At 39.3% G+C, this 23,254-nt stretch overlaps 1 protein-coding gene and 1 pseudogene across 4 annotated transcripts in view; both read left to right on the top strand.

Annotated features, from left to right (window-relative positions):
* Nucleotides 1–23,254, top strand: part of NRG1 (neuregulin 1) — a 1,091,656-nt gene that overhangs the window by 339,248 nt on the left and 729,154 nt on the right. The window lies entirely within an intron of this gene.
* LOC116855395 lies at nucleotides 19,680–21,508 on the top strand (annotated as a pseudogene).

Here is a 23,254-nt window from a genome sequence, read left to right on the forward strand (position 1 = left end):
ACTAAAAAGCGATATTGACTAGTAAGTGAGGTCTTGGGAGAAGTGGGGACAGAGCTACCACACAGTGAGTCATCTAGCCTCTTTGTGCTTTGGAAGGAATGGAATCTCACAAGTCAGGGAGGCCTTGTAACTCTGGGAAGTAAGTAACTGTCTCATTGTTTGCTGTTCTTCCCTGGTTTCAAACAGTAAAGAAATGGGCAGCTGTCTTTGAGGATATCTTTAAACTTAAAATCTCAACCCTAGAAAAAGCTCCATAGCTTCATCCTGTGCAATACTCATTATTTCTGTAATTATGAAAATGAAATTTCTCAACTGAATGAGCTGATAAAGTGGCCCATAATTCTGACTTCAATCCCAGCGTTTTAGAAGAGAATCAGTGTTGATAAACGTGGTGCAATGTGTATACGTAGACCCAGGACTTCTTTATAAAGAGAAAGAAAGTGAATTAACCTGAAATAAGAGTCTTCTGTGTGCCAGGCATGGTGCTCTACAGGCATTACTTAATTGAATCCTCACAGAATCCTTCAAAATAATATAATGATAATGATGGTGATTCTTCTAAACAGCAGAGCTGGGATTTGAATCCAGATCTGTATGACTGAGGTCCCCATTGTTTTTATCCTACATTGACTCTGTGCCCTCTGGCTCATGACTTTTCAACCACTGGGTATATAAAAGATGTAAAATTAGCTGCTATTCAAGCTATTATACTTTTTTTTTTTTTTTTTTTTTTTCCTGTGTTAGCTGCTGTGACTGAAACTATTGGTTAAAAGTGAGGTTTGGAAAAGAGGCATGAATTTTGATTATTCAGTGCCCTGGTGAGAACCAGCCAAATCTAAATCCTATTATTTCTATAAGGGAGAAATGGAAGGGAAAAAAAAAAATCTCAGTTTGGGGGAATATTGGCTGGGGAGTATAAGGCAGATTTAGATGTTAAACGTGATAGGGAGGTGCCAAGTTTATCAAATGCCTAAATGTTCTTTTATGTTAAAAAAAAAAAAAGAAGAAGAAGAAGAAGTGGTGGGGACTCACTGTTAGAAAATTCTAAGAGTCTTACACTGGCCAATTCACTAGAGTTTTCTGTTTTTGGCCAATTTTGCAAGGGGACCCCAAGACGAGGTGAAATGAGACCTAGAGGCAATTTTTAGTGTAACACACATAGCTACATGTTAGCCTGGCCTCCCATGGTCACCTTCTTGCTACATCGCAGAGATCAGCAAAAACAAGCCTGCGTAGTATGCTTCCCCGGGCCACGGGTCCCACACTTGCCTCATCAGCTTTTTTTTTTTTTTTTCCCCAAGTAGTTCTTGCATTACCTGTTACCACCACAATCCCCTCTATCCAATTGTTTTAGAGCTCAGAGCGTCAGGATGTCTGGAGCAGCACGAAACAACAGAAAAATCACTTGAGCCACAATGTGATTTTAACTTTCTAGCAGCCACATTTCAAAAATGTAATTTTATCCTGAAGTATCATTTCTAGATGTAATTAACATATTAGTAGTGAGACATCATATATATATATATATATGTATATATATATATATATATATTCCTATTAGATGTTCACTGTCCACTGGTATTTTGCATTTATGTCAGATCCATTTCACGCAAGCACATTTCATGTGTAGAACAGACCTGCGGGGCCAGTGGTTCCCCTATGGGACAGCACAGGTCCACACTGGGAACATATTCCCTCTGTGTTCATGGACTCTATTCTCTATATCCCATCACCTCGTCCACTTCTTCGTGGAGGGAGCACACCATTTCCATCCCATCAGAGAACATGAGGGTCTGGAGAGGATGTGACTTGATTACCTCAGCGAGGGTAAATCAGGGAATTTCACTGAAGGGAATTGCTGCCTCTTTTCTCAGGAAGATGAAATCATTATCATCTCTGTCATCCAGTTCCATACCTATACACAAGGCAAATAGAGACTCTACATCTCTATATATCTATATATAGATACAGATACGGATATATCCCTAAGTACATGTGGAGTTGGCACGCAGCCCAGAATGCAATACACTGAAAGTTCTGATTAAAGATAATAGGTAAATGAAATGAACATCTAATAAAAACCTGTTCGTATTTCTAAACAGAATTAAAAGACTAAAATTAGAACAGAACATAAGAAAGAATAGGAAAAATTTGGGGATAAATTACAACAGTAATGTGCAATACTTTATGATACTCAGGATATGATACTCAGGACAACTTACAACAGGGATAAATTATGACAATAATTACTTCAGGTAATATTTTGTTACTTCCTAGTCTACTGTTACTTAAAAAGCATGGGCCTCAGGCACACGTCTTATCATACTAGAGCGCAATGCTTCCCGTTCTTTTTTCTTTCTTTGACTCTTCTACATTTTTTAATTTGTCACAGATTGCTGGGTCATGGGGCACAGAGATGAGGACTTGCTGGGGAGAGAGGCAGGTGTAGGGTTTGGAGCATCCATCCTGTGTGGAGAAAGTAGGAACAATCCTGTTGCTCTAAATGGAGACAGAATTCTAGCATGGCAGGAAGCTTCTGAGGTGTTGATTTGAGCCATGTGTCTTAGTGGAAATCTGTGGAGAGAGATGTGAGCCTAGTTTTGGGAAAATGTACCTTGTCATCATATATGTGAAGTCTTTTGAAGCCTGATATAAAAGGAGAAATTAATAAAAATGTTCAGTTTCTTGTATGCTTGTAATACAGTCAAGTTCTTATTAATTTTTTAGCTCCTTGATTTATTCAGCAAGAGTCCTTTAGGAAGCTAAACAGACAGAACTGGCAGGCCTGTCATTTGAATTTATTGTTATTGTGGGTGTTTAGTTCCCTACAACAAAAATACCACGTGGAACAATAGACTTCCTGTCAAGCTGATAGGGTTGGAACCTGGCTTCTGCTCCTTAGCTGTTCTGTGACTAGGAAACCACTAAATCTCTCTGAATCTCATTCTGTTTACATCTGTTAAATGTAAACACCATCTCACAGCCTGTGAGTAGGAAATGAAGGCATTTATCTAATTTGTCTGGGACAGGGCCTAGCAAATACTAGTTGCCCAATAAATACCAGTGCCTTGCCCTTTACTCCTCTAAAAACTTCTTGTTGGCATTTTTCTAGCCATCACCCTGGTTTTTCAAAAAGTTCTGTCCACACATAGACTGGATTTAAGTTAAAATTCCCAATCATCTTCTCCGTTTTGTATTGATTAATACAATTAATCTGATTAGAGGTATAAAACCATCAGTTGAATTTCTAAAAACAACAACAACACCTTAAAAGAAATGACCTATTAAATACTCTATTCTGGTGCTGAGGTCTGATAACACAAGAGTAAATTATTAGTATAGCTTTTGCTCTAAAGGAGCCTTACATTATTAGTCTTGCCTGCGGATTAAAGTTACCAGACAATGTCAGTTCAGCCTCCTATTGCTGAACAGGAATGGCTCAAGATCCCAGGAGAATGTATGAGTAGCTCCTGATCGTCTCTTGATGGGTCAAGGAAGAATACCAGATGCCACACTGAACAATAATGCCAGTAGTTCTGGTTAATCTATACAGCCTAATTCAGGTAAGTTCATGATTATCTTTAAGCTTCTTTGAAATATTGAGAATAACCTGTGACTCCAACGGACACTTTCAACAACTCCGGATTGTGAGCTACCTGGAGTACACCTGACCATGTTTTGTGAAGGGAGAGTGGGAGTAGAGAATGACATAATTAGATTTGCCTTAGAAACTGCAATGGCCATGTTGCAAACTAATTCAAGTGAGAAGTCAAGGGAGGTTTGATGAAGCGTGACTGAAAATCAAGAGGAAGGGGTGGTCCAGTAGGCTCACTAATGACGGGTGAGATAGAGGATGTCAAAGAGAAGACATCTGTACTGCTCTCATTTATTAATTTCATTGGTACTTTTAACACCTATGGGAGTGGCGTGGTTTTATTCCAGGCCATCCTTTATGAGGTTGGGGTTTTCCTTGATGGCTGCTAAAGCCTTGGGGACAAATGAGTTTTTTCAAGAATGAGAAAAGAAGAGGACTAACTGAAAAATGCTGAAGGGGAAGTAGCAAAGGAGATCCTCTTTCTTCTAAACCATTTCTTCCAGCTCCTTTGGATTCCTATGACCTTTGGCCAGCTGTTAAGGGAAAGTTCCTCTCTCTTATGAAGCCTGATCATCAAATCTGGGAGTTGAGTTTATTCTGCTCTTCTGAGTCACATTAGGCTGCAGTTTAATTAACTCTGTTTCCCCCAAATCTTGCATTTCTTTGGGAACTTTCACAATGATTTTGATTTCTAGTCTAAAGATTGACTTTTTATAGCTCATTCATTGTCAAAGAAGTAATAATTTTCACAGTACTATACTCAAACTCAGTTGATGACCAAAACCTTTCCAAATGAAGATCTCAACCCCAGACACCAGGGGACTCTTTTGTTTTCCTTCTCACCCTCTAGGCAAGGGGAATATGCCTGAAAACACACCTATATACTTTTGTAGTAAGATTTAATAAACATCATAAGACATGTGTTGTTCTCCCTGTAAGCAGTTATAATTTACTGTATTTCTATGCTTATTCACTTATCTTGAGTTTGCTTTAGGTATTTCTAGTTTATATGTAATGATGTGTCTCTCAGTTGAACTTTAGAGATAACTTTCAGTCTTTGGAATTTTTTTCATAGTTTCAAAAAGCAAGACTTTTGAAAATTGTGTTAGAAGGTTTGTGTGGGTTTACATTAAAAGTAACATAATTTACTGAGAGCAGCAGAGTATAGTTCATTTAAATTGGTGGAGACATACAGACTTCACTTTGGAAGTCACTATAAATCAAAGCAGTAAGCAGTAGAGCAAAAAGCATTCACTGTTCCCTTGCTGGTCCTTTCAGAAAGGTTGAGAAGATTGAAAAAAGAATCCAAAACTTTACCATCAATTTAGAGACGTTTGTTCAGGAAGTTTGTTCAAGAGAATATATCTTGCTCTACACATCATTAATAAGAAATAGGTTTACTTAACTAAAAACGAATTTATTCATTGACCCCATCTACAAAGCCTTTACTTGAAACAGTTCTTTGAATTTTTACAGAAGTAGTATCTCACTTCTTAACAAAATAGTTTGTGTAGACTATGAGTAGTCTTTAGACTTGTAGTCTAAAAGAGGGTTCTGTTCTTTTTCAGTTAGATATGGATCTCATCTGTTCAACCATGAATGTATAAATTGACAGAAATGGAACAGGATTACAGACTGATATATTCAGGAGATGCCATGGTTAGGGGTGTGAGCTTGGGTTTTTGGCCCTTCCGTTTACTAGTTGTGTGACCTTGGGAAACTTACCTCTTTGAGCTTCCCTTTCCTCTTCAGTTCAGCAGAGGTAATAATGGTACTGTCTGTCAAAGTTGAAGTAAACAGCAGATGAGAAAATGAGTGGTAAAGAATAAGAGAAGAAAGAAGCAATGTGTGTTGGCTTCACTAGGGACATTTCTCACCCAGAACAAAATTCTCTTTACAGTAAGAGAATATCCTTGCTTTTCCAAATGAAATTTGAATATGAAATGAAATGAAACATGAGAGGAAAATTAGGAGCTATGATATTCTAAGATTTAAAAACAAGTATAAGAATGCTCACTTTCAATTGTGCAAATGGCCAAATCTTTTCATGAGGCATAGTGACCAATCAGACACATATATAACAATACACCACATTGAAAAGTACTGCAATTAAACTTGTCAAGGAAACAGACTTACACTAATGTTATGTTGTGTTTGGATTTGGTATTCATATATTTTATCTATTCCTGTTTCATTCCAGTGGGACATTATGGAGGAATTGCTTAGAGGCACTCAACTTCAGCATATATTTTTGGAGTATGTGAGAGAAAATCCCAAAGCTGGTTACTAAGAGGTTTTGAAAGTTGTATTCATCTTCATACCTCAAAGGGATAGCTATCAGAAAGGGGAAAAAAAAAAAAAAAGACTTGTAATTTTCCAATAATAAGATTTATAGAATTACCAACGTTTAGTGAAGAGCCTCTGCTTTCCAACCTTGCAAATTACTCCCATTAGTTAATAAATTAATTAATGTTTCCTATCCAGAGGTGCTCAATGATGGTTTGAAAAATCACTAACGGGGATGTGGAGAGAATTGAAGCTTAGAATAAATGATCTATAAGGGACCTTCAAACTAAGATTTTTGTATTTTCAAGAATTAGTTTCACTGTCATTTGACGTTCGAATCTAATCCCTTCTCTAGGGAACCAATTCGGATTAAAGAAATTTCAAAAATACCCAAGCAATCAATATCTAATTCATTTAAGTCCTGTTTCTTCCCAGGCCTGCTGGGTGTAAGCTTGGCGTTGCCTGCCATTCCTCTTCCGTTCAAGCACTTTGGGAAAGGAGCCATCTTTTTAGATCTATTTTCTCCCTGAAGCTTGGAAGCTGTATCTATATGAAAAGAGGTGACATACTAAGCCTAGTGTATTAAAACCTTTTCTAAGAGAATCAATATGACTTTGGAAAGGTTCATTTATATTTAAAGGAGAAAAGAGACAAAAGTATAAATGGATATAACATATCATGTAGAGCCTGAAGAATGTAAGAAAGAACTAAGAAGTTATTTCTTGTTCTTATATTCCCAGTATCTATTATTATTTGACTTGGACGGGTGTTCCAGATCTCTAATTGAATATGTTTTCTTTTTTTCTACGTAAAGACAAATTCTGAGATTTATTTTTTTGGTATTGGTTGTAATGATCTATTGTCCCTAAAAATTCCTGTAGTGACCAATGATGACATAGATTATAGGTTCTAACTAGTACAGGCTGTGTCAAAGAACCAGTAGAAAATACGGACATGAATCCTTGAGTTCTTTATCCTCATGTTCTAATCAACAAAATGCATTAGCTAAATTACTTTTTTTCCCAATATTTGCAGTGAATATGTTGTGCTTTTATATTACATTTTTTTTAAATTTTAGTAGCTTGAATATCTGAATTTTTAATTTTAGTTTGTGTTAGAATGGTTGTAGTTAGTACCTCTGGGCACACATAAGATACTAACAATTTGTGAGCCAGTGAAACCAATAATTATTGTGTAATTAACATTATGCCATTAACTTAAATGAACTTGTAGTATGCAAAACACCTCAATATTCTCACACATATTGGTGGTTTTCAAAAATCAACATAAGGTGAGCCAGTGCTTACTTATGATAGACAAATTGTGTATCACCTCTTTTCTCTTTGCTAAAGGAACCTCTCATTTCAACCTCAAAGGTGTTATACTTGGCTCCTTTCACCTTGGTAAAACAATCATATACTTTGTAATTTCACTTTCTAGCCATCAAACACAATAAAATGGAGCAATTTGTGCTTTTATTGTACTTACCACTATTAGCGTTCTCCCATCGATAGCTTAGTAAACCATGGGCCACTATCAAAGTTGGAGGAGGTCATAGTTGAGAAGACTTGGCAGTAGACGTTATTTCTGTAACCTATCTCAAAGTCAGTTATGCCCTTTTAATAGGTGATTTGTCTGGGGGAATTCACTTTAGAATGATATGCAAAGATAAGTTTGATATTACTGGTAATGGGTAGAAGATGTATTAGAGGAAACTGAGATTTTTAAAACTTACATATTCTCTTTTCTAAACATACCATTGGCTGGGTTGTGAGGTTACCTGACAAGTGAGCAGTAGATGCCATATGGAACCCCAGACTTCTGGCATGGACAGTCGGATCTATCAGACTGGGGGCTGTCTGGCTTCAAAACCCACATGCCATCAGACTGAAGTTCATCATGGTGAAGCACAGAAAAAAAAACAGCTGAAAGGCAGAGAAGTCTAATCAGTAGGGTAGAATGTGGCACACATTGTCTGGGAAAATGGACAACAGATGGCAGTAAGGGTTCTACAACATGGAAGTCTGGAAAGATACAAGAATGTGCCCTGATAGGCAGAGATGAAGTAGACCTATTTGGAGAGACAGGCAGGTTTATTATAAAGAGAAAGGACTCTAGAATAGGACTAAGATCCCATGGACAGACTCTAGTCTTAGCTGAGTGATTTTCAAGGGCAATGCTGGACTTCAGTACTAATCATGATAAGATTTATAATAGCCAACATAGTGCTAAGGACTTTAGAAATTATTTTATTCTCCTAAAACTATGAAGGGCATACTAATGGTCTTGTCATTCAACAGATGAAGAAAACAAGCCACATGGAAGTTGTTACTCACCTAGAGCTACACAGATAATAAGTAAGAGAATCAGTATTCCTACCCAAGCAATCTGACCTCAGAGTTCATAGGGATTTATGTGATACTCTGGCAGCTAGGTTATGAAAGCTTTGACTTCAACACATTTAAATAAAGGGCCCACAGCTGATACAAAAAATGCATACAACAAAGTTCCACCATTAGGGTCAAAGTGCAGGATCAGACTGGGTCTAGTGGTGGAGTGACCTGGGATGAGCTTTTGGCCAAGAGCTTGTTACCATCTTTCCTGGCCACAGACAGAACTGGTTCTAAAGGATGGTGAACTGCTAGATACTCAGGAGAGGCAATCGACGATTACGAGAAAGAGAAGAAAAAGAAGTAGAAAAAAAAAAAACAAATGTCAAGAAAAATCAGGCCTAGCACATAGTAGGCACTTAATAAATGTACGTGAACAAATAAGTGAAACAGAACTCCACATTTTCAGGCAGCTATCATTCTCAAAACTTTTTTGGTAAACTATATTTATTGCAAGAAAAATCAACCTCTGTGGGTTTTAAGGAAGATGTTATCGTCTATATCCTATCTGTCTATTCAGAAGTGGAAGGGAGATTTATTTTTTACTCTATTGTTTTTTCTGCTTTTATGCCTTTTTTTTTTTATCATGTTCATATTTCACTTAAAAAATCACAGTAGGAGAGAAAGAGTCTTTCCTTTTTGTGACTTAGCCTGAATCCCGTGTTTTCTGCAGCTTTCCTACATCTTAACCACATAGGAATTTAGAGACCTAACCCACAAAGACTCAGTGAACCTAATCATCTTTCCTAGACCTGCTTTAGTAATCTAGCAAAGGCATTAAGATTAGAGACCTATTTCCCACTGTCCTTAAAACTATGTAAAAAAAAAAAAAATACACAAGAATTTCTACTTCAAGGCACCTATATGAAGACCTTTAATTGCCCCAACTTAAGAGATACCCAGCATCCTAGGCTAGTGTATAGCTTTGTCCCATTATTTGAAATTGTGCTTGTATGTGTTTGAGATATTTTTCCTATTATCTGTTATTATAGTTTCCCCACTACAATTCATTGCACAGTGCTTCTTAAGGGAGTTGCTTAATACATTTCAATCTTAGAAACCAATTCTGAACTGCATTTTCCTATTGAATATATCTGGCACATTCTGGATCTAGTGAGAATAGCCTATGTATATTACATTGAAGTAACATAGATGGGCTATCATTAGTAGAAGGGGGTTGAGTAAATGTTGATATTGAAGAAGATTCATGAAATATTTGAACACAGTCATAGTCCATACCCAATTCTCAATGGTTGTTTTTTATAGACCATGAAATCATAGCTAGAGTCAACTCTGGTTCTGCCCTAATGGAGAGGAACAGTGGCACAAATAATCCTAAACCATAGATAATTCAAATGCATTTCTACTTGGCTTTTGAATGTTTTTTATGATAATTTTCACAGCACATTGCCCTTCTAATTATGTTTTGTTTTGGGTAATATTGAAATTAACTTGTATTTAGTGATTATGTGCTATCTGATTGGATTAGAGAGGAGCCCCAGGAGTGTGTTAGAAAACCGGCTGTGTATGATCCTCAGTACTTTACACAATGGCAGTCCCAACAGTTAAAAGGCTATAGAAATGGAAATGCTCTGACTAGCAGGCAGATAGCTCCAGGATCTCAGTTGCGTGAAGTTTTTTTTTCTTCTTCTTCTTCTCTTTTTTTCCCCCTTTGGAGGCATGGAAAGTAACTCAAAAGCAAAGGAGAAATCTGGGTACATTAGCACTAGGCTTTGGATAGTAAGGAGTCCTTAGACCTGGGTAGCCTCAGACAGTGGTAGCAAAAGCAGTCTAAGCAGTCAAGCCTGAAAGTAAGGCATTTGGTCAGAATGAAGTAGCAAGCAAAGAGGCCTTGATAAGTAGTTTCTGTAGATCCAAGCAAGGCACTTGCTTAAGGGCTTAGCATGCAATCAGACATCCACAGTTCCACAAAAACCAAGGAACAGGGAACCACCCAGACATTCTTTGTAGTGGTGCAAAGGGGCAGTCACAGAGAAGGACCACTCATGAGGCAAGATTCTACCCAAGCCAAGCAGTGTAGTCAAAACAGCCACTCACCACCCTTAGCAAGACCAGAGCCAAAGAGAAAACCAAAAAGGTAAGTGGCCACCTGCTTATTTGATTGAAGACAATGCCAGAAGCACCGGAGTACCGTCTTTAAGACACTGGTCGTGTTTGTTAAAATAAAGCCTCAGACCCTCCCAGAACAATCACTATGAGGAAAATGTTAGAGAAGAAGGAAAGTGCTTGTACAGCAGGACTTGGGGCCACCATCTAGAGACATAGCTTTCAATTTAAATTCTTTCCGGTGCTGAAAACAAGACTGGATTTAATCCCTGCGTTCTTCAAAATCCCTTTTAAAACACTGGCCAAAGGAAGCCATCCCTCCCTGTTGCTGGTTTCCTCTAGTACTCCTAAGGATTTTCAATTTTTTTCCACAAATATTAATAAAAGAAATAAAAAGGAAATAAAATAAGAAGAGAAACTAGGTATGTATGGCAAGTATAAGATAACTCTGGTTTAGGTTTCCATGAGCTGACACTGATAGATTATTCTTGGCTGTCGGAGTGCTGGGTTGAGGAGGGCTCAGCAGCTGAGAATGCCATAATTGATTTGGCAAATGTCTGCTCAAGTGAAGAAAAGGGAGTGTTGACGAATTGGCGTCATCTTAACCCCGCTTCACTTTTTTCCTGAAGAGCCAATACAAATTAAATATCACTTTATTTTAGTTTGCTTTATTACGTAATTATTATTCGAACGTAAACTCCACAAGAGCAGAAACCCTGACTTGTTCCTTGGCATCTAGAATAGGACATGAAATGTGGTAGGTGGTCAGCAAGGATTTGCCTGACTTTCCGCCCTCATTTAATACAGATCCTGTCTCTGAAGTTGCAGATACCAGCGGAAGTGATTTCCAGGGTTTGCTAAACCTGGAAGGAATCAGCATTTTATTTTTTTTCTATCTATGTAGCAGCATCAAATTGGGCACTGGGTTTTCATCTGAGGGATATGCCTCTTCTGCATCCAGCAGCAAAAAGGTGGTGATTGACACCATGAGAGAGGATTTTCTGCCAACTGGAGAAAAGGCGTTACCCACGATGAGCCCATGACGTAACTAGTATCTTTGCCATCGCTATATTAGAGTAGTCACGTGTGCTCACAGCACCTCCATTCCTCCTTCACTCTCATTGAAGAGTGAAGCCTTCACTTTTGAGCCTTCTCTCCTCACTCTTTGTCAGCTATGTTAGAGCTCTCCCTAGCTACCACCAGGAAGACTGTTGTAGCCCTTTGTAATTCCTGTGTAGGCAGGATTCCCCACCTTGTCTGTTTACCCCATGTGGCACACCTTCCATCTGTTTACTTTTAGTTTGTTTTCTGTGAACTTGAACTTTCTAGAACACATGAAAGTACTGTTGAGTTTCTTTTTTTTTTTTTAAGATTTTATTTATTTATTTGACAGAGATCACAAGTAGGCAGAGAGGCAGAGAGAGAGGGGAGGAAGCAGGCTCCCTGCCATGCAGAGAACCCGATGCAGGGCTCAATCCCAGGACCCTGGGATCATGACCTGAGACGAAGGCAGAGGCTTTAACCCACTGAGCCACCCAGGTGCCCCTGTTGAGTTTCCTCTTAAACCTGTGATATTTCTTACATTGTAGGATAACCTCAGGAGACATTAAATTCTAAGTATTTGATGCCAATATGATATATCAGGTTCATTTTTAAAGCATTAAAAGCCTTTCTATTCATGTTGTTTCACCTTTCAGAGGAATTCAGAGCTTTTTATTGAAGTAAGACATTTCATAACCATGTCAAGTTACTTTGAGGGAGAAGTTAACTGACTGAGCCTCAGCCAGTCCTGGAATGTTTGATGCCAGTCATCTCAAAAGGGCTCCATCTGATGTACATGCCACCTGAGCACTTTTCCCCAACAATCGCCCTTCTTCTCCTGTGCTATCATTGGTCCTAGACCGGAGGCATGGAAGTTCATTTACAAGACACACAAATACCTAACCACTACATATGCATGTCTTCATGTACCCATGAATCCATTCTGATTTTTTCCTCTTTCTCTCTCCTTTGCTTACCCCTTTACAAAGAGGAAAACCTAGTCTTCCTTTTTCTATCCTAAGATCCTCATCTCAGAAAAAGTCAATAAGGCAGTTGAAAACACCCTCTTGAGAATTGGGATGTCTCTCTTATTTCTGACAGTTTTTAAGGTGTGTGTGCATGTGTGTGTGCATGTGTGTCTCCAAGGCAGGGAAGTGGTAATAGTGTGTTTGGCAAGGCTCAGTCAGGCAAAACACTCCTAGCGTTATTCATATTTTATTGTAAAACTGAGGCATGGGTAGGCAAATTGATATTGTCTATATTGAGTAAGTCTCTGATGCACTGATTTGTTTACCCGAATTAAGCATACATAAAGTGACTGACAAAGAAATACAAATACATGACAAATACATAATGAAACATGCATAAAATAATTGACAAAGGGATATACTGCAGTTTCGTTTGGGGGCCAATAATGGCATACTATGAGTGGTTGTCAAGCCTATCTTTAAACTTTCATTATATTGCTGGCCTGGCTGCAAAAAAAGAAAGGACGGCCTGACCTATTTGCTAGGAAAGAATTCATTCATCCTCCACAATTGTTCTAAAAACATGAACTTCTCAGTAAATTCAGATATAGCTAGTGATCATTTTCAGGATATAATGAAGAAGGGCTCATGGTAGCACTGGTTTCCCAAATGCCAGTTACTTAAATGTTTCCACGTCTTCCTTCTCCTCAACTCACATGGCTACTCTGTCCTTATCTCCTAATAATGTTGATCTACTTAAAAAATGAAAGAGAGGATCATAGAGAAAGAGAGGGAAGAATTAAACAAGACAAAATCAGAGAGGGAGACGAACCATAAGAAACTCTTAATCATAGGAAACAAACTGAGGGTTGCTGGAGCAGAGGTGGGTGGGGGGATGGACATTAAGGAGAACACTTAATATAATGAGCACTGGGTGTTATATAAGACTGATGAATCATTGACCTCTACCTCTGAAACTAATATGCTATAAATTAATTGAATTTAATTAAAAATAAATGAATAAATAAATAATAAAACAATTACAGCAGCAAAAAAATAACGTTGATTTACCTGGCTGTCATGTCAGAGTTAAGGGCAAGTGGGAGAAGGAGTTTCCTGCTTAAGGAAAGTTCTCAGTTTCTACAATAGATGACAGGTTCAGGCCTGAACATGTCACGTGACCTTCTAGCAGCAGTTCAACTATCAATTTGTTTGCTTTGCTTCAGACCACTTACCTGACTTGTTACTTCTATCGCTTTGAGGGCTCTTGATCTGTTATCTTCTGTCCTGCCGGGCCACTCCATGTCAATGCTGGGTCCAGTAGTTCCACCCATGGTTCTTCTCAAATGCAAGGAACATAGATGTGGACCAACTTGAAGCCTTAGGGATCCTCCCAGGCCATAACGTCCTCTTGAGCCTTAATCTAATGTTAATATCAAAATGACTCGATGACAGTTTAGGAAATCTTTAGGCTAATCATTTATGTATTTTTTTCCTTATCTCTAAACTCCCTTGGCATTGTCCAAAGTGTAAGCTCCTTTTGGTTAGCAAACTTCAATTTTCATCTCCTTTAGTTCTGCCATCCCACTCTCACTCTCCACGGCTGACCTAGCCCCGTGCCTGTTGGGTTATTGACAAATCGTCCACATTCTCAACATTTTCTCCCTGTATTTGAAACATAGGTCCTCTTTAAGGGCTCTGGTTCCCTGTAGCCCAAGTTCCTTATCCCTAGCACACATACACATTTGTGACTAGAGGATAGGAGCGGTCTGTAGGGGGTGATTAGCCTGGTTGCTTCCGCCTTGCCCATTAGAATTTTCAGATATTTGCCAAAGTATCTGAAGTATGGTCATGTTCTTCCCAAATTGTTCTCTTTGGTAGATCTTGCCACTGGGCTACATATAATTTATCCCTCCTCATAACTCACATTTATGGCCCTGGAAATGTCCTTTATGGATGGCCATGAGTGAATTAGGCAGTAGGTCCATGGTCTTACTTATAGATACTTCTGTGTGGTTTCCTCATTTGCTTGGAATGACCCATTACACAACTTAACTTTATAGTTCCTGGATCTCGGCTCTTCCAGGGACCTTTGTCACCATATGTCCACAGCAATCTATTTTCTCAGCTGCATCTCTTATGCTCTCTCAACAAGAACCTCTCATCTTTCCTCTCGAGCCTACCTGCTCTTTGACCTCCTTTGTACTCCCAGTCTTGAGTCTTTTCAAACCCCTTTAGGCTTCATCTTTAGGACCTTGTGGTCACTCATTTGAATTTCTCCTTCATCAGCTCCCTTGAGTTTTCAACTCCTTCTCTTTACAACCTCCCAAGTCCTGGATCAGCTCTCTTACTGACTTTTGCTACTCCTAGAGCCTGTAATAGCTGGTGTAATGAAGGACAGCAGCAGAATAAATTGTTTTTCTTGATAGCATGTACTCTACATTGTATCCCAGGGCTATTGGACGAGTCCTGGAAGTCCATGCAGCCCATATAGCTCACACCATGCCTCAGAGCCCAAACAACCAGCACTGAGAATGACTGAGTCCCCTAACTAGGAAAGGGTGATGAATTAAGCTGTTTTTAAAATTTCTGTTTACATGTGCCCATACATAGTAGATAATTTTATAGGGATGAGCAAATGTGATTTTATCTCATGTACAAATTGGTGTGGAGAGATTTAGCAGAATTTCTAGGTTGTTGTGTTTTTTTTTTTTCATTTTTGATTTAGTTTGCACTTTTCTTCTTCTCATTCCCTACATCAATATCAGCCTCACCTCATAAACATACACCCAGAAAAAGTATGTCAATAGCCTAGAATATGTCTGGGATTTTTTCCCAAAATTCATGTACTTAAAGAGGCATACACATTCATACATATATACACATATATATGTAATAAACACTCAATTCTATATATATACGTATATACAGGCATGTATATATATACATATGCATTCATACATACATAGGTACACACTATAGATATGTAGGCTTTTTGTTCATTGTTTTAAAAGGTGAGATCATAATATACACATTTTTAGATCGGAAACTAGCTCTTGTACCTCCCAAGTCCAATGCTCTTTCGATCATACTACATTGAGTCCCATAAATTAGTAGAAGAGGCTAGTCTGACAATACTTACAACTTAATGTGAGAATATGCTACAACGTAAGATAAATGTTCAGGACTGAGATAGGGAGGAAATAGAGAAGAGCAAGAATTCAGCAAAGTTCCTGTTAATGGTTCAGGGGCTGTGTGGATAGACCAAACTGTTTTTATTGAGCCAAATTTATCAACCAGTGGAGACTCATTAAGACTCCCAGAGTTTGAAGGGGCATCAATAAAAGAGAGAAATTTGTATTGAGCTATGTAAGATATCTTATGAGAGGAATCCTCTCCCCATCTTAATAGAGCTCTTTTCTCAGAGAAAGCCATGGGTCAGCCGGGGTTGGAGATCCTCCCCAGGCTCTAAAGCACATCTGGAAAGGCTCAGCTTTCAAAGTGGAGGTCCTTGCACAGTGCTGGAAATATTTGTCTGGAGTGTTAGAAAGCTGTTTCCCAAGATGATAAAACTCGTGGCAAAATAGGAGACCCTTCATGTTTTTAGGGAAAAAAAAAAAAAAAAAAGCACACTTTTACGTCACATTTCCTAATGGGGCATATAAGGATCTCTTTGTCAAGAGTTCTCCTCTGCCAGATTTTTATGCACTTGGTGAATGTCTTTTGTCTCCAAAGTACCCTGAGTACTGGCCCTTTCAGTCATCAGATAATTCAGAGGCATGCCAACATTAGACTAGGTATTGAATAAAGGGAGAGAGAGTATGGTTGCCTGGGCCTCCCACATCCAAGTGGGGCCTGTGCCACCGAATATCCCGTGTGCTGGTCCCTCCAGATAATTCAGGGCGGACCTCTTGACCTTCACTGACAAAATAGCGAGGAATGAACAAATGTTCCTTCAAGCTAGCTAATTCTTTGGTTATTATGAAGCTGATTGCATCTTTTGTATGCATTCTGAAGATTCCAGAGAGTCCTTGAAGATGTAATGCCAGCAAAAGAGCTTTGCTCCAGACCTCTGGAGACACCCCACAACAAGGGCTCTTCAGCTCTGTCATTATGCGATGTGCTTTCACATTACGGGGCACCCGACAGTTGAATAGAAAATTTCTTTTGGTACTGGGTTTTCTGTGACAGTTCAGAAACAGTACTAGGTTTCAGGCCTTTATTGTGTATATCATCTTTTCCTTTACGTGCTCCGTATCCTTATGCATATAATTATAATAGTATTTTTTTCCTCGGCACACCATACGGGCATTTTTCTGCTACAGTCACTTTGCCGGCCATGTTATTATCCTCACTTCAGAAAGGAGGTTCAGAGAGTTGACAGAGTTCCCACCATGTGACAGAACTGTAAGAAGCAGAGCAGGAAAGAAGCTCAGATCTCTGTGTCTCCAAAGTCCGGGTTGAGCCCCCTGGCTGTGCAGCCCCCCACGGCTCAGAATCAAAAGAGAATCAGGAGATGGGGACTAAGCTGGGGCAGGGGTGTATTCTGCTGGGTCAGTTTTTAAAGGACAGCCTCATTTTCCAAAGCTGAGTATTAAATGTTTACAGCAGGTACCTGATGCTAGTGCAAATATATCTCCCAGAGCTGGGATTTTCAGTGCCTGCTGCTCCCACACAAGTACTATGAGCAACAGTGGGAAGGCAGAACAGGTTGGCTTTTTAGGGAAAGAGACAGTTGGAAAAAAAGAAGAAGAAGAAGAAGAAGAAGAAGAAGAAGAAGAAGAAGAAGAAGAAGAAGACAGAAAGTGAAACTATAATTCCCAGTCCCGACAGAAAATACCTCTAGGGTAATTATGGCTGATCTGTGGCTTGTTTCTTGGGCAATCAGATAACCCAGCTTTCAGTGAGTGTCAATTTCTCTGCATCTCTTTAGTTAACTCTTTCTAAGTGTTGGTGGACTGTCCAGATAAAGTGGCCTAAATTCATGCTGAATGAGGAGTCTCTCATGAGACCATGTGCCACAATATAAATACTCATTCACGTTTAAATTTAACCATTCTATAGCTCTTATATTTGTTTAATACTCGTTTTGCACCAAGTCTCCTTTGCAATAGATTCCTGGATAATGGATGTTATCGTGTCAGTATTTCAAGAAAGGAGGGCAACCATGGGGTGCCTGGGTGGCTCAGTCGTTAAATGTCTGCTTTCGGCTCAGGTCATGACCCCAGGGTCCTGAGTTCAAGCCCCACTTTGGGCTCTGTGCTCGGCGGGAAACCTGCTTCTTCCTCTCCTACTCCCTGCGCCTGTGTTCCCTTTCTCGTTGTGTCTCTCTCTGTCAAGTAAATAAAATCTTAAAAAAAAAAAAAAAGAAAGAAAGAAAGAAAGAAAGAAAGAGCAACTTCAAAAAGACTAAATGACCCTTGAGAGCTTCCCTATTGACTCTCTGAGAGAGCTGGGGATTAAATGACCCTCAGGTGACACACTGTATGTGCAGTTTCTCTGAATTTCTCACGTGTGCCTTCATTACACTCATTAGCTGAGCATGTCAGCATTAACTGAGGAATGTGTCCTGATCGATGTCTGCCCATTCTCTGGATAATTACTACTGTTTGGTAAAAAATTAGGAGTTCTGAGTTCACCTCCCTGGTAATGAAATCAACTGTTTGATTGATGTTAACATTACATAGTCAATGCCTGAATACTTCCTCAGTCCCCCACTCTTTACCCTTAACCCTGGGTCTCCCTTCATCTTTCTAGGTTTCTGAACTATTTTATATTAGCCAGGTATCTGGATGAACTAATTCCATGCAATAACCATGTGCTCTGACAAGAGTCCAATGACTTAGAGGCCCTAAGAACAAGACACTCAATAGCATTATCCTCTCTTGACATGACATATGTGCGTGTTAATGGGAGATGAAATTAGTTTATTTAGAAAGAAATATCAAAGTATTGAGAAATGCCCCAATGCAACCAGAAGCAACATTTGTTTTCCATCTTTAATTTTACTATAAAGAAAAAAATTACTAATCATTACTCCATCTCAACTGTTTAGACTTTTTGGGAAATGGGAGATCAGTGGGCGAGGATCTGGCATGGGGGTGCGTGTGTTTGCCTGTGGGTTTGAGTGTTACTTATGGCTGTTAATTATCTAAGAAAGGCGAATGCTCAAGTGAAGGGAAACACAACGGTTCATAGTGATTACAGAGCTGTGTTTGCACTGCTGCCAACTCTTGAGGAAAATTTCGTATCTGCTGCTACAGAAAAAATACTGAAAAACACCAGTGAAACCTACAAATGAAATCCTGAAAACTATAAAGATTTATGTCTCTTGGCAATTCAAAATAGGGACAAATATCATTATTTATGAAGACTAAACATTTGCGTCTCTATGCTACAGTATTTAGTAGTAATAATTATTCCCATACAGAGTTTATATTAATCCTGACCATGCTAATTCAGAGTGTGAGCTGTTACTTATCTTTGTCTGTTTATGAAGTCAATTTGTTAGGCAAATGATGAATGTAATTGGCTTACCGTCATTCAGAAACCAGCAATCCTCTAACATTTTAGAAGCATCTGTGTACAAGTGGTACTTTAATTGTATTCAAAATATTCTTCTTTACTTGGCCATTAGTATGTTAACTTCAAATGCAATATGTTTATACCGAAATCTTCAATTTCTAGGATAAACCAGCGTCTCCTGCTTACTCTCTTGTTTTTGTTGATATAACTATTCCCTCCCCATCTTGGAACTTCAAAGTCTTTCTTAATGACTCCTCTTCATTAAAGACTCCTCTCATGTTATTTGTTCTGTCAAAACATCAAGAAACTCTGTCTTTCTAGTATGTTTTGCAACTATTTTTTTAGCTTCGTTTCTAGTGTCGCCATCTCAGACTGCTACTAATCCACTGGACTTCTTTTTCGTCTCCCCACCTACCATTTTTCTTCCTCCAATCCATCCTATGCATCAAAGTTCCTCTTTCTTTGGCATCTGCAAACCATTTAATAGGTACCCGGGGTACAGACAAACGAATTATAGGTTAAAATTTTAAAATATTGTCATAATTTTTAAAATAATAGTAAATAAAAGTAGTAGTAGCAATTATGAATAATTAGTTCATTATAATAATGATGGCAATGATAATGATGAAAGAATTATATCAGGAGAGGAAGAGAGAATTTTTACATGAGGATATAGATAACCAGATCTCACAGAGTTTGGACGGTAGATTCCATATAGAGTCTATTTCTTCATTTATTCTTTATTTCTACCAAATTAGAAAGACCTAACTTAAAAGTCATTGTGGGAATGAAAGGGAAGGAGAGAAAATGGTACCCACAGATTCCAGACCCTACAGCCAAGCTGCAGCCAAGCAGAGCTATAGTGCTTCCTCCATCCAGCCCACTCCAGGATACGCACAGACCCCCCAGGCATGTGGGCAGAAAAGTTATAGAACCTATGGACAGTCCACTGATGTCAGCTATCCCCAGGCTCAGACCACTGTGATCTACGGGCAGACCACCTGTACAACTTCTTACAGACAACCTCCTACTGGTTATACTAGTCCAACTACCCTCCAGGCATACAGTCAGCCCATCCGGGTGTATGACACTCATGCTTAAGATACCACCACTGCTGTGCTCCCTACCACCCAGGCCTCCTATACAACGCATACCCTACCTACGGACAGCAGCTGGCAGCTACTACACCTACACCATCACAGGATGAGACGAGTCAATCTCAATCTAACTAGGGGCTTACAACTAGCCCAGCCTAGGATACGGGCAGAGTAACTACAGTTATCCCCAGGTACTGGGGAGCTACCCTGTGCAGCCAGTCATGGCACCACCATCGCATCCTCCTACTAGCTATTCCTCTACACAGCTGACTAGTTATGATCAGAACAGTTACTCTCAGCAGAACACCCATGGGCTGGTGAGTGGCTATAGCAGACTAGCTATGGTCCACAAAGCAGCATTGGGCAGCTGCTAATCACCCATCCCTGGTGAACTGGATCTTCCAGAGCAGCGGCTACAGACAGCAGAGTTCATTCTGATAGGAGCACCCCAGTAGCATGGGTGTTTATGGGCAGGAGCCTGGAGGACTTTCTGGATCAGAAGATAACTGGAGAATGAGTGGCCCTGACAACTGAGGCAGGGGAAGGGGGTTGTTGACTGTGGAAGCATGAGCAGAGCTGGGTGGGAAGGGGATGTGGAATCAGTGCTGGAGAGTGAGGTGGCTTCAATAGGTCTGATGGCCTCATGGATTAAGGACCGGATCTTGATCTAGACCCATCTGTAGATCCAGATAAAGACTCTGACACTGATAAAATTTATGTACAAGGGTTAAATGGAAGTGTGACTCTAGATGATCTGGCTTTAAACGGTGTGGAGTTGTTAAGGTGAACAAGAGACTCGGACAGCCCATGATCCATAGCTACTTGAACACGGAAACAGGAAAGCCCAGAGGCTACGCTACAGCATTCTACAAAGACCCACCAACTGCCAAGTCTATCTTGGACTGGTTGGATGGGAATGATCCTTAAGGAAGCAAACTTCAGGTTTCTCTTGCTTGGAAGAAGCCTCTGATACAGAGTATGTGGGCTGGTGTGACTCTCTGTGAGGGTAATGGGATGTCACTACTACTTCATGGAGGTCCGGGGAACCCAGAAGGTCACATGGGAGGCTGTGGATGTGATAGAGATGGCTTCACCTCAAGAGAGCCCCAGGGTTCCTGAGGGAATCCATCTGGAGAAAGATATAACCAGCACCAGGCTGGAGATTAGAGTGCCCCAATCCAGGGTGTGGAAACCAGGACTTCACCTGGAGAATAGAATGCAACCAGTGTAAGGCTCTAAAGCCTGAAGGCTTCCTTCCATCACCCTTTCTACCCTTGGGCAGTGACCTTGGCAGAGTGAGCCCTGATGGCTTGTGGGGAAGTAGAGGCAGCCTCGTGGACCACTATGTCCCCATGGAGTGTTCTGAGGTGGCTTCCATGGTGGCTGGGGCAAGGACCCAGGTGGCTTTGGTGGAGGAAGACAAGGTGGCCCTGATGAGCCCCCTGAACCTTCGATGAACAGATGGGACAAAGAAGAGGCAGGTGTGGAGGGCCTGGAAAAATGGGTGAAGACAAGCCCTGTCAGGGACACAGAGACTGACCCTACCAGACACCCAGAGCCCGTGGAGCTGCGTTGACTACTAGATTTATTTTTTAAGCCAGAAATGTTTTCAATTTATAATAACATATTTATAATGTTCACCACATTATGATTATCCCTTGTCTGTACTTTAGTATTCTTCACCATTTGTGATGAAAGCTTAAAACAAGTTAAACAGTATTTAAAAAAAAAAAAAAAAGTCCTTGTGAAGAGCAGGGTTCAGAAATGCGAGGATTCAGAAACTATGGAGACTTTTCACTGTAGATACCCAGTGCCCTATCAGGAACTAATTAAGTTGAGGTCATGCCCTTCTCAATAGCGACCAGAATGTTGAATTCATCAACACAGAAGATAACTAACCAGTGGATTTCTAATGAATTTTGGGGTGGATTTGCTTGTGATAATTATTTTATCATATTCATTCGTGGCATTAAGAAGTGTTTAAGATGTCCAATAGCAATACTGATTTATTTCTTCAATAAGTTTGGAATATTTTTAAGTAGTAAGGAATAAACTCTTTTCAACTAATCTGTTTATATCAAAATTCACTCTTTTTAAGAACGTTTCCTCTCTCTTCCTAAATGTTAAAAATGATATGTTGTCTTTGAAGTAATAGATTCAGGAGCCTCCAGATACAGAATATACCACTTAGATAAGGCATTGGAAATTAAAGAAATCTTTTTTACTGGATTTTTTTTTTTTTTACTTATTATTTCATTTGAAGATCTTTATTCTTGACAGCTAGAGCTCTTGAGTATGAAGAAACAGAATCTTCTGTTCTCAACCCGTTTTCTTGCACAGCATGTTGGAAATTCTTGGCCACGACTTGGTCATACTTGTAGCTTTTCTTATTTCCTTCAAACTTCAGTCAAGTTCAGGAGGCACACTTGCATTGGCATCTGTGAATAAAGCAGTGCTGGATTGCCCAGAGGTGCAATTTCTGTCATTCAGGTGACGATATCCTTGTTGCACATATTGATGGTACTCAGTCAATAACAATCCTAATGTGCTGTTTATCTACACCAAGGCTTACAAAATTACTAACAAATAAGAAATCTCTTCCCTCCTGGCATAGCTTTTAGTGATAAATAATTGTCAATCATGTTTTCTTTTACACATGTGATCTCTGTGTACTGTGAATGTCTCTGATTTTGTATAACTCTGAAGAAAATTAACCTGCTAATAAAGACATAACAATAAATAGTAAATGTTCTTTCACATTGTATTCCACTGACTTATGCATATTGTAACAGTTTCATAAATGATTTTGTGATTGGTTTATTCTGGTTTTCTCTGTAATGTGACTAATTGTCACTGGATTTATTTGCAACTTTGAATGATACCTCTTTTTTGGTTTCTTCTCTGCTTTTGGTGTGGAGACTCAGCAATATCTTACGTTAAAGCTTTTGCTTTTCACTTGTCTTAGAAAAACTTGATAGATACACTTGAATTCTGCCTTGAAAATTAAAAGAAAGCTTCAGTGACTTCGTACCACTACTTGACAACTTTTTGCAACAGGCAACATACTGAGAACCAGGGATGAAGGACAGCCAGTCCCCAAAGTCCAATCTTGAGATTTTTATCATTCTGCTTCCTGTTTGCAGTTTTCCTTTTGTGTTGCTTATGAAAATGATGCATTGTAGAGAACTTTGTTGTGCACACAGATTCACTATGCACTTTGACAAATTTATGTCATAGTGTATCATTTACAAGGCCACTTTCATATTTTACTACTTTTGTATGTCC

Source organism: Lontra canadensis, unplaced genomic scaffold, assembly GCF_010015895.1.
Source record: "Lontra canadensis isolate GAN:19392208 unplaced genomic scaffold, GSC_riverotter_1.0 scaffold102, whole genome shotgun sequence".
In the NCBI taxonomy this organism is placed as follows: Eukaryota; Metazoa; Chordata; class Mammalia; order Carnivora; family Mustelidae; genus Lontra; species Lontra canadensis.